This window comes from Mytilus galloprovincialis, chromosome 9 (assembly GCF_965363235.1).
Source record: "Mytilus galloprovincialis chromosome 9, xbMytGall1.hap1.1, whole genome shotgun sequence".
Taxonomy (NCBI): Eukaryota; Metazoa; Mollusca; class Bivalvia; order Mytilida; family Mytilidae; genus Mytilus; species Mytilus galloprovincialis.
In genome coordinates this window covers 18,443,349-18,455,570 of record NC_134846.1, presented here as the reverse complement: position 1 = coordinate 18,455,570, position 12,222 = coordinate 18,443,349, and positions in this window count along the sequence as shown.

Here is a 12,222-nt window from a genome sequence, read left to right as displayed (position 1 = left end):
AACCAATCAAAACGCATGTTAAATTATTGACTTTTTTACTGTGGTTAAACAAATTACTGAGTCAACCACTTACGATTTTCATATTGGACGATTTCAAGCTCTGTAAACATTATTCGTTCATTGTCTTTATATTGTTAATGGTGAAGATAAATCCAGATAGGTGTTTTAAATGTTTTAGTTGATTCGTAATTTGAATAGATATAGCCCCTTTAAACCATGTCGCACACAATTTAGAAAAGATTATATTTGGTTCAAAATATATTACTAGTTGCATTCTCTGTCACCTATGGACTCAATTAGCAAATTAGAAATAACGCTTCGGTACAATAATAAATAAATAAGTATCTGTTTTGATTTTAGTATGATTTTTTGTGTATCTTTCTTGTGTTTCCCTTATCAATTTATTTAGAGAGATCCACATGTCATAGGTAAAATGTGATATAATGAAATTCGATGCGACTGTCATGCAAGCTTTATCAAGCTTTAAAATTAGATTACCCTTGTCTACATTAAAAAAATGCCTGTACCAAGTCAGTAACTTGACAGTTGTTATCCATTCGTTTGAGCTTTTATTTTGACATTTGATTAGAGACTTTCCTTTTTGAATTTTCCTCGGAGTTCAGTATCTTTGTGATTTTACTTTTTACCCTTGTTCTGTCCAAACTTTCTCTTATCAACTCTTTCCATGTTTAAATTTGAAAGGATTGGATTTATTTGTTGAAATGACAGAATTTGGTTGACCAATTAAACTTTATCAGTGTTTAAAGAGTTGATATAAAAAATAATACATGGAAATGGATTAAGAAATGTCGACAATATTTCCGTATTTTCAAAAATGTTAAGATGACAAGATTTGAAGTGCCTAATCTTACTAACCATTCTACATACCAAATATGGTAAACTTTTTATTTAGAGTTATTCGATTTAAACCCATTTTTATTTTATATTAATGGTTAAAAGAATTGGTTTTGACTCATTATAGTGATTAAGATGATAACACAATGTTGACTGCTGTACTCATATTTTTGACATTTTTGCCTATTGTGTCTGTTTGTTTTGTTCTCGCATCGGTGACAATATAAGGGAATATGATGCAACTGTCAAACAAGTGAGAGGTTTAGCTAGCTATAAAACCAGATTCAATCCACCATTTTCTACATAAGAAAATGCCTGTACCAAGTCAGGAATTTCACAGTTGTTGACCATTCGTTTGATGTGTTTGAGCTTTTGATTTTGCCATTTGAATATGACTTATATCTAGAAATTGACTATGAGGGTCGGTTGAAAACAAAACTTTACGACAAAAGAGTAATTTCAGCTTTCAAATTGTGTGAAGTTTCATTTTTAAACCACGAGTTCCAAATGGTGAAGTTGAAATCATCACTTTGTAAATTTTACGGACGCCATCACGAGTTGGTTGACCGTTATGGAATATCCGTTTCACAGATGATATCGGATATGATCCTTATGTCGTAACTACAATTCCGTTCCCTTTTCACGAATGTTACCTACCGAATTAGACTATTTACCCCTATTTGTGACATTTTTACCTATTGTTTTTGTTGTTTTGTTCACACACCGTTGTCAATATAATGGAATTTGATGCGACTGTCATAGAAGTAAGAGGTTTAGCTAGCTTTAAAACCAGGTTCAATCCACCATTTTCTACATAAGAAAATGCCTGTACCAAGTCAGGAATATGACAATTGTTATCCATTCGTTTGATATGTTTGAACTTTTGATTTTGCCATTTGATTGGCGACTTTCCTTTTTGAATTTTCCTTGGAGTTCAGTATTTTTGTGATTTTACTTTTTAAGACTTCTAGATTAACATTTTTTTTTTTGTGTATGTGTAACTATAACATTGTCATCGTAAACAAACTCATCAAGGATAAGTGTCTGATATGTATGTACGTTAGGCTCATGTTATGTCTACGTAGGACTATTCAGTGAGGCCCGTATTAACATAACTAAAATACCAAATAAAGTACAAAATTGCGGGAAAAGGTTGTTTCCCAACACTTTCTCTTTCTGTTTTCTTTTATTTTTGCATACATGAGGAGTCGCGCAAACTTCAACAGACAACATATGAAATATTTTATGCTTCTAATTCGATAGCATATCAGTGTGTCCAATACAGCTTACCCAACATTAAAACACAAAGAACTTACGTGTACAACATAACTAGAGAATTAAATTTTGAAGTGTTACCTGATAGTAGTACAAATGTATATGCATGCAATCTAAGGCGTTACCCTATGCATGCACTTACCATTTTCATCAACTCATATAGTCTTCTAAGAATTATTGCTACCTATGTCAAAACGTGTCCTAACTCGCTTGAATGTTTTAAACCAATCAAAACGCATGTTAAATTATTGACTTTTTTACTGTGGTTAAACAAATTACTGAGTCAACCACTTACGATTTTCATATTGGACGATTTCAAGCTCTGTAAACATTATTCGTTCATTGTCTTTATATTGTTAATGGTGAAGATAAATCCAGATAGGTGTTTTAAATGTTTTAGTTGATTCGTAATTTGAATAGATATAGCCCCTTTAAACCATGTCGCACACAATTTAGAAAAGATTATATTTGGTTCAAAATATATTACTAGTTGCATTCTCTGTCACCTATGGACTCAATTAGCAAATTAGAAATAACGCTTCGGTACAATAATAAATAAATAAGTATCTGTTTTGATTTTAGTATGATTTTTTGTGTATCTTTCTTGTGTTTCCCTTATCAATTTATTTAGAGAGATCCACATGTCATAGGTAAAATGTGATATAATGAAATTCGATGCGACTGTCATGCAAGCTTTATCAAGCTTTAAAATTAGATTACCCTTGTCTACATTAAAAAAATGCCTGTACCAAGTCAGTAACTTGACAGTTGTTATCCATTCGTTTGAGCTTTTATTTTGACATTTGATTAGAGACTTTCCTTTTTGAATTTTCCTCGGAGTTCAGTATCTTTGTGATTTTACTTTTTACCCTTGTTCTGTCCAAACTTTCTCTTATCAACTCTTTCCATGTTTAAATTTGAAAGGATTGGATTTATTTGTTGAAATGACAGAATTTGGTTGACCAATTAAACTTTATCAGTGTTTAAAGAGTTGATATAAAAAATAATACATGGAAATGGATTAAGAAATGTCGACAATATTTCCGTATTTTCAAAAATGTTAAGATGACAAGATTTGAAGTGCCTAATCTTACTAACCATTCTACATACCAAATATGGTAAACTTTTTATTTAGAGTTATTCGATTTAAACCCATTTTTATTTTATATTAATGGTTAAAAGAATTGGTTTTGACTCATTATAGTGATTAAGATGATAACACAATGTTGACTGCTGTACTCATATTTTTGACATTTTTGCCTATTGTGTCTGTTTGTTTTGTTCTCGCATCGGTGACAATATAAGGGAATATGATGCAACTGTCAAACAAGTGAGAGGTTTAGCTAGCTATAAAACCAGATTCAATCCACCATTTTCTACATAAGAAAATGCCTGTACCAAGTCAGGAATTTCACAGTTGTTGACCATTCGTTTGATGTGTTTGAGCTTTTGATTTTGCCATTTGAATATGACTTATATCTAGAAATTGACTATGAGGGTCGGTTGAAAACAAAACTTTACGACAAAAGAGTAATTTCAGCTTTCAAATTGTGTGAAGTTTCATTTTTAAACCACGAGTTCCAAATGGTGAAGTTGAAATCATCACTTTGTAAATTTTACGGACGCCATCACGAGTTGGTTGACCGTTATGGAATATCCGTTTCACAGATGATATCGGATATGATCCTTATGTCGTAACTACAATTCCGTTCCCTTTTCACGAATGTTACCTACCGAATTAGACTATTTACCCCTATTTGTGACATTTTTACCTATTGTTTTTGTTGTTTTGTTCACACACCGTTGTCAATATAATGGAATTTGATGCGACTGTCATAGAAGTAAGAGGTTTAGCTAGCTTTAAAACCAGGTTCAATCCACCATTTTCTACATAAGAAAATGCCTGTACCAAGTCAGGAATATGACAATTGTTATCCATTCGTTTGATATGTTTGAACTTTTGATTTTGCCATTTGATTGGCGACTTTCCTTTTTGAATTTTCCTTGGAGTTCAGTATTTTTGTGATTTTACTTTTTAAGACTTCTAGATTAACATTTTTTTTTTTGTGTATGTGTAACTATAACATTGTCATCGTAAACAAACTCATCAAGGATAAGTGTCTGATATGTATGTACGTTAGGCTCATGTTATGTCTACGTAGGACTATTCAGTGAGGCCCGTATTAACATAACTAAAATACCAAATAAAGTACAAAATTGCGGGAAAAGGTTGTTTCCCAACACTTTCTCTTTCTGTTTTCTTTTATTTTTGCATACATGAGGAGTCGCGCAAACTTCAACAGACAACATATGAAATATTTTATGCTTCTAATTCGATAGCATATCAGTGTGTCCAATACAGCTTACCCAACATTAAAACACAAAGAACTTACGTGTACAACATAACTAGAGAATTAAATTTTGAAGTGTTACCTGATAGTAGTACAAATGTATATGCATGCAATCTAAGGCGTTACCCTATGCATGCACTTACCATTTTCATCAACTCATATAGTCTTCTAAGAATTATTGCTACCTATGTCAAAACGTGTCCTAACTCGCTTGAATGTTTTAAACCAATCAAAACGCATGTTAAATTATTGACTTTTTTACTGTGGTTAAACAAATTACTGAGTCAACCACTTACGATTTTCATATTGGACGATTTCAAGCTCTGTAAACATTATTCGTTCATTGTCTTTATATTGTTAATGGTGAAGATAAATCCAGATAGGTGTTTTAAATGTTTTAGTTGATTCGTAATTTGAATAGATATAGCCCCTTTAAACCATGTCGCACACAATTTAGAAAAGATTATATTTGGTTCAAAATATATTACTAGTTGCATTCTCTGTCACCTATGGACTCAATTAGCAAATTAGAAATAACGCTTCGGTACAATAATAAATAAATAAGTATCTGTTTTGATTTTAGTATGATTTTTTGTGTATCTTTCTTGTGTTTCCCTTATCAATTTATTTAGAGAGATCCACATGTCATAGGTAAAATGTGATATAATGAAATTCGATGCGACTGTCATGCAAGCTTTATCAAGCTTTAAAATTAGATTACCCTTGTCTACATTAAAAAAATGCCTGTACCAAGTCAGTAACTTGACAGTTGTTATCCATTCGTTTGAGCTTTTATTTTGACATTTGATTAGAGACTTTCCTTTTTGAATTTTCCTCGGAGTTCAGTATCTTTGTGATTTTACTTTTTACCCTTGTTCTGTCCAAACTTTCTCTTATCAACTCTTTCCATGTTTAAATTTGAAAGGATTGGATTTATTTGTTGAAATGACAGAATTTGGTTGACCAATTAAACTTTATCAGTGTTTAAAGAGTTGATATAAAAAATAATACATGGAAATGGATTAAGAAATGTCGACAATATTTCCGTATTTTCAAAAATGTTAAGATGACAAGATTTGAAGTGCCTAATCTTACTAACCATTCTACATACCAAATATGGTAAACTTTTTATTTAGAGTTATTCGATTTAAACCCATTTTTATTTTATATTAATGGTTAAAAGAATTGGTTTTGACTCATTATAGTGATTAAGATGATAACACAATGTTGACTGCTGTACTCATATTTTTGACATTTTTGCCTATTGTGTCTGTTTGTTTTGTTCTCGCATCGGTGACAATATAAGGGAATATGATGCAACTGTCAAACAAGTGAGAGGTTTAGCTAGCTATAAAACCAGATTCAATCCACCATTTTCTACATAAGAAAATGCCTGTACCAAGTCAGGAATTTCACAGTTGTTGACCATTCGTTTGATGTGTTTGAGCTTTTGATTTTGCCATTTGAATATGACTTATATCTAGAAATTGACTATGAGGGTCGGTTGAAAACAAAACTTTACGACAAAAGAGTAATTTCAGCTTTCAAATTGTGTGAAGTTTCATTTTTAAACCACGAGTTCCAAATGGTGAAGTTGAAATCATCACTTTGTAAATTTTACGGACGCCATCACGAGTTGGTTGACCGTTATGGAATATCCGTTTCACAGATGATATCGGATATGATCCTTATGTCGTAACTACAATTCCGTTCCCTTTTCACGAATGTTACCTACCGAATTAGACTATTTACCCCTATTTGTGACATTTTTACCTATTGTTTTTGTTGTTTTGTTCACACACCGTTGTCAATATAATGGAATTTGATGCGACTGTCATAGAAGTAAGAGGTTTAGCTAGCTTTAAAACCAGGTTCAATCCACCATTTTCTACATAAGAAAATGCCTGTACCAAGTCAGGAATATGACAATTGTTATCCATTCGTTTGATATGTTTGAACTTTTGATTTTGCCATTTGATTGGCGACTTTCCTTTTTGAATTTTCCTTGGAGTTCAGTATTTTTGTGATTTTACTTTTTAAGACTTCTAGATTAACATTTTTTTTTTTGTGTATGTGTAACTATAACATTGTCATCGTAAACAAACTCATCAAGGATAAGTGTCTGATATGTATGTACGTTAGGCTCATGTTATGTCTACGTAGGACTATTCAGTGAGGCCCGTATTAACATAACTAAAATACCAAATAAAGTACAAAATTGCGGGAAATTGAAGACACAAATTATAACAGATTCAGTCATATAGAGGATACATAAAGCATTACTAGTTCACATCTATTTAGCATTTGAACGTCTTTGATATGTCTCATTTATCAGGAACATCAAAGACAAAAGGGTTAGGGCAACAACTTTTACTTATTATTAGTATTATACAATGATCGAAATGCTTTGATTTAATGAATAAGAAGTTATGTTTGGTTTCTGTTTATGACATCAACAAAATTCCATAACAAACTCAAAATAAATGTTTGATACTGTACTGGCATATATTTTTGTTTTGTATTGTCACTTTGTTGTTTTATTTTCAGATTATTTGCACGACATATACATGATATTGATGGAACAGAAAACTGCTAAAATTCTGGCATTTAAAACCATGTTTTCTCACTGAGATTAGTTTCTTGATAGAGTGTAATATTTCAATTTACTCTACAACTAACTTATTTCATTGTTTTGCAATATATCTTCTGCAAAGTACAGGAACTGGCAAATAGAAATGTAAAAGGCAAGATAGATGATATAAATAAACAAAAGAGGGGACAGGCGAAAATATACACCTATCACCAAAAGTAATGGAACTGGCAAATAAAAATGTAATAGGTAAGATGGATGTTATAAATAACCCGAAGAGAGGACAAGCGAAAATATACACCTATCACCAAAAGTAATGGAACTGGCAAATAGAAATGTAATAGGTAAGATGGATGTTATAAATAACCCGAAGAGAGGACAAGCGAAAATTTACACCTATCACCAAACGTAATGGGACTGGCAAATATAAATGTAATTGGTAAGATAGATGTTATGAATAAACAAAATAAGGGACAAGCCAAAATATACACCTATCACCAAAAGTAATGGAACTGGCAAATAGAAATGTAATAGGTAAGATATATGCTATAAATAAACAAAAGAGAGGACAAGCGAAAATATACACATATCACCAAAAGTAATGGAACTGGCAAATAGACATGTAACAGGTAAGATATATGTTATAAATAAACAAAAGAGGGGACAAGCGAAAATATACACCTATCACCAAAAGTAATGGAACTGGCAAATAGAAATGTAATAGGTAAGATATATGCTATACATAAACAAAAGAGAGGACAAGCGAAAATATAAGCCTATCACCAAAAGTAATGGAACTGGCAAATAGAAATGTAATTGGTAAGATAGATGTTATGAATAAACAAAAAAAGGGACAAGCGAAAATATACACCTATCACCAAAAGTAATGGAACTGGCAAATAGAAATGTAATAGGTAAGATATATGCTATAAATAAACAAATGAGAGGACAAGCGAAAATATACACCTATCACCAAAAGTAATGGAACTGGCAAATAGAAATGTAACAGGTAAGATATATGTTATAAATAAACAAAAGAGGGGACAAGCGAAAATATACCCCTATCACCAAAAGTAATGGAACCGGCAAATAGAAATGTAATAGGTAAGATATATGCTATACATAAACAAAAGAGAGGACAAGCGAAAATATACGCCTATCACCAAAAGTAATGGAACTGGCAAATAGACATGTAACAGGTAAGATATATGTTATAAATAAACAAAAGAGGGGACAAGCGGAAATATACACCTATCACCAAAAGTAATGGAACTGGCAAATAGACATGTAACAGGTAAGATATATGTTATAAATAAACAAAAGAGGGGACAAGCGAAAATATACACCTATCACCAAAAGTAATGGAACTGGCAAATAGAAATGTAATAGGTAAGATATATGCTATACATAAACAAAAGAGAGGACAAGCGAAAATATACGCCTATCACCAAAAGTAATGGAACTGGCAAATAGACATGTAACAGGTAAGACATATGTTATAAATAAACAAAAGAGGGGACAAGCGAAAATATACACCTATCACCAAAAGTAATGGAACTGGCAAATAGACATGTAACAGGTAAGATATATGTTATAAATAAACAAAAGAGGGGACAAGCGAAAATATACACCTATCACCAAAAGTAATGGAACTGGCAAATAGAAATGTAATAGGTAAGATATATGCTATACATAAACAAAAGAGAGGACAAGCGAAAATATACGCCTATCACCAAAAGTAATGGAACTGGCAAATAGACATGTAACAGGTAAGATATCTGTTATAAATAAACAAAAGAGGGGACAAGCGAAAATATACACCTATCACCAAAAGTAATGGAACTGGCAAATAGAAATGTAATTGGTAAGATGGATGTTATAAATAACCCGAAGAGAGAGCGAAAATATACGCCTATCACCAAAAGTAATGGAACTGGCAAATAGACATGTAACAGGTAAGATATCTGTTATAAATAAACAAAAGAGGGGACAAGCGAAAATATACACCTATCACCAAAAGTAATGAAACTGGCAAATAGACATGTTATAGGTAATATTATGTTATAAATAAACAAAAGAGGGAGTTTGATAAAAACAAGCGAAGACAAACACCTATCACAAAAAAAAGTTATACATTGAAAATGAGCGGATATACATGATACAAAAATCAATGGATAACTTTGAAACACTGTACAGATATAACAAATAATGGAAGATTGTATGTTTATACCTGAATATCTAAATGAGTAAGATTACACTAGTTGTAATAATATGTTGACAACAGGAATTTTGGACGTGTTTCAAACACGGATACATGTACATGTATTATATCCTTAATTTGCTCGATTTTTGTTTGCTTGATTTTTTTTTATCATCAATTGATAAGTAAAGTAGTGTAAAATGCTAAATTAATGAAAAAGATGCAGATTTATCAAGAAACTGTCGTTTTTTGGTATAACAAATGTATCATGTGTTATTATATTTTTCTCATTTAAATGCATAAATTGATAAAAACAAGCGAAGACATACACCTATCACTGTATCTGTACAGTGTTTCAAAGTTATCCATTGATTTTTGTATCATGTATATCCGCTCATTTTCAATGTATAAATTTTTTTGTGATAGGTGTATGTCTTCGTTTGTTTTTATCAATTTATGAATTTAAAAGGGAAAAATATAATAACACATGATACATTTGTTATACCAAAAACGACAGTTTCTTGATTAATCTGCATCTTTTTCGTTAATTTGGCATGGTGTGCAGAATGTGCATTTCCTGTTTCAAATAATATGAATTATTTACAAAGACAAACAAGACAAACGGTTAATATAACAAAAATTGTAAGATGACCATTATGGTGCTTAAAAGAATACAATAAATATGTGCTGGAAATAAATTTTTAGCATGAAATACTTTTATTCTGTTTTTTTAATGCGAATAGCTAGCCAATAAGGATGCTCTTTCTAATATTCACTGTAAAAACCATTTCGGTTTGGAAAACATTTAATTAATAAAGATAAGTACGTTGGTTTCCTGAATGTGTCAACCAATTGAATTTATTAAAGACGTTTCAGTGCGTGGTGATCAAGAAAGGTATATTTGAAAATGCAAGTCATATTTTAGTTGTTAAAGATATCTTATTTTCTTCATCATGATGGCTTTAATATAGAGTATAAGCAGAGGTATTGACCCATTGGTAGTAATAATAATATAGATACCAGATGCATTTTTTTACCTTGAAATAAACATAGTTACCTTGACCTGTAATGGTTTACTTTTATAAATTGTGACTTGGATGGTGAGTTGTCTCATTGGCATGCATACCACATCTTACTATATCTATTATATTTTGTTTCTACCAGGAGGTAGAGAAACAGTAAATAGTTTATTTGCTTTAGTTTAATAAACAATGAATAATTTGAATATTTAATATTTTATTTATTCTATTGAAACTTTTCAAATTTAGGAGGATGTAAGCACGGTTATTTTGGGTTAGTTACTTTTTCAAAAGACATACTTATATTCCAGATTCAACTAAATCCTTGTGTTAAGGATTTGCTTTTAACATTGCAGAAAAATTGAGGACATATTTTAAATTGTCTGGTTGAGAGTGACCTATTCATGATTCATAATTAAACCTTTCTGTATATTTTGGAGATACAAGTCATGGCTAATGTATATGTGTATACACAGTATATGTGTCTTATTAGTATATATGCAAGACAAATCACTGCAAAGTATTCTCTATGCCGCAAAAGGGATGCCAAGAGCTTGAATCAAGTTCATAGTTTGAAGGTCATTCTCAGAATTTTTCAAGCAATCAAACTTAATTATATCCCGACTTAATATATCTAAAATTATTTACCTGTTTTGATCCGAGTGGTATTTTAATGACCACATGACCTCCTGATATGTTTTAAATTGTATCATAGGTAACAGAAACAGATATATGATGTACAGTCAAACCTGCTTTTAAAAGAAACCATCTGTACTAAGCAAAAACCAATATGATAAGACCACAATTTTTATTACATTTCATAAATATTGAACCTGTATTTAAAGATGACCTGTCTTAAAGAAACCACTTCTTTGCTCTCCTTTAAATGGACTTTTAAAGCTGTATTGACTGTTTTAAAAACAAAAGCAAAACGTATGTACAATTATGTATTCTTATTATTGATGAATAATTAAGTATTCTTTCGAAATTCTGTAAAAAAAAAACATCAAACCGACTTTGTATTAATAATGAAAATGGAATTTGCTATAATTTATTTATCTTCTATACAAGATTGGACGTATCTCAACGAAGTAACAGAATAATCATTGCAATTAAGAATATAATCATATATATGGTTTAGATGTTCAGTGGTAATCGTTTGTTTATGTGGTTCATACGTGTTTTTCGATTCTAGTTTGTATATAGAGTAGACTGTTGGTTTTCACGTTCGAATGGTTTAACACTAGTATTTTTTCAAAGCTTGCTGTTCGGTGTGAGCCCTAGCCCCGTGTTAACGTTGAAGGCCGCACCTTGACCTATAATTGTTTACATTTATAAATAGTTACTTGGATTGAAATAGAATTGTGTCACTGACACTCATACCGCATCTTCCTATATCTATATATATATTGGAATCTAAACCATAAAAAAGATTTATGTGAGGGGACTGGGCATGATCCCTTTAACCCAGGGTCAAACTCTTTGTCAGAATTGGGACGTTAATCTTATGACCAATGTAGGAAAAGTGCTAAACTATCTGTGTTTAAAAGAACATTTGTAATTTCAAGCGCCATCAATTTATTAAACATTGCATTGGTTTGTAGTGACAACTCCAGTTCCAACTTTACCCAGTCGAACCATGTTGCAGATCAATGTATTGTATTTATTGCATGTTGATTTGCTCCAATCCTGAAAATGTTTCATTAGAATCCGTAATTGGCACTTTATGATCACATCTTATTTAAGAGTTGAATGCTCCTTTTTGTAAATGCATTGGGTTGTGAAAGCGTTGACCGCAGAACATTTGTATGCGCACACGGTTAGCCCTTTACAACCCTTTGAAATTACTAAAAGAAGCTTTCAAAACTTATAATTAAATTTTTTCGCTATGATAATGAAAAACCGATTTTTATTATTTATTTTTTATCAGCT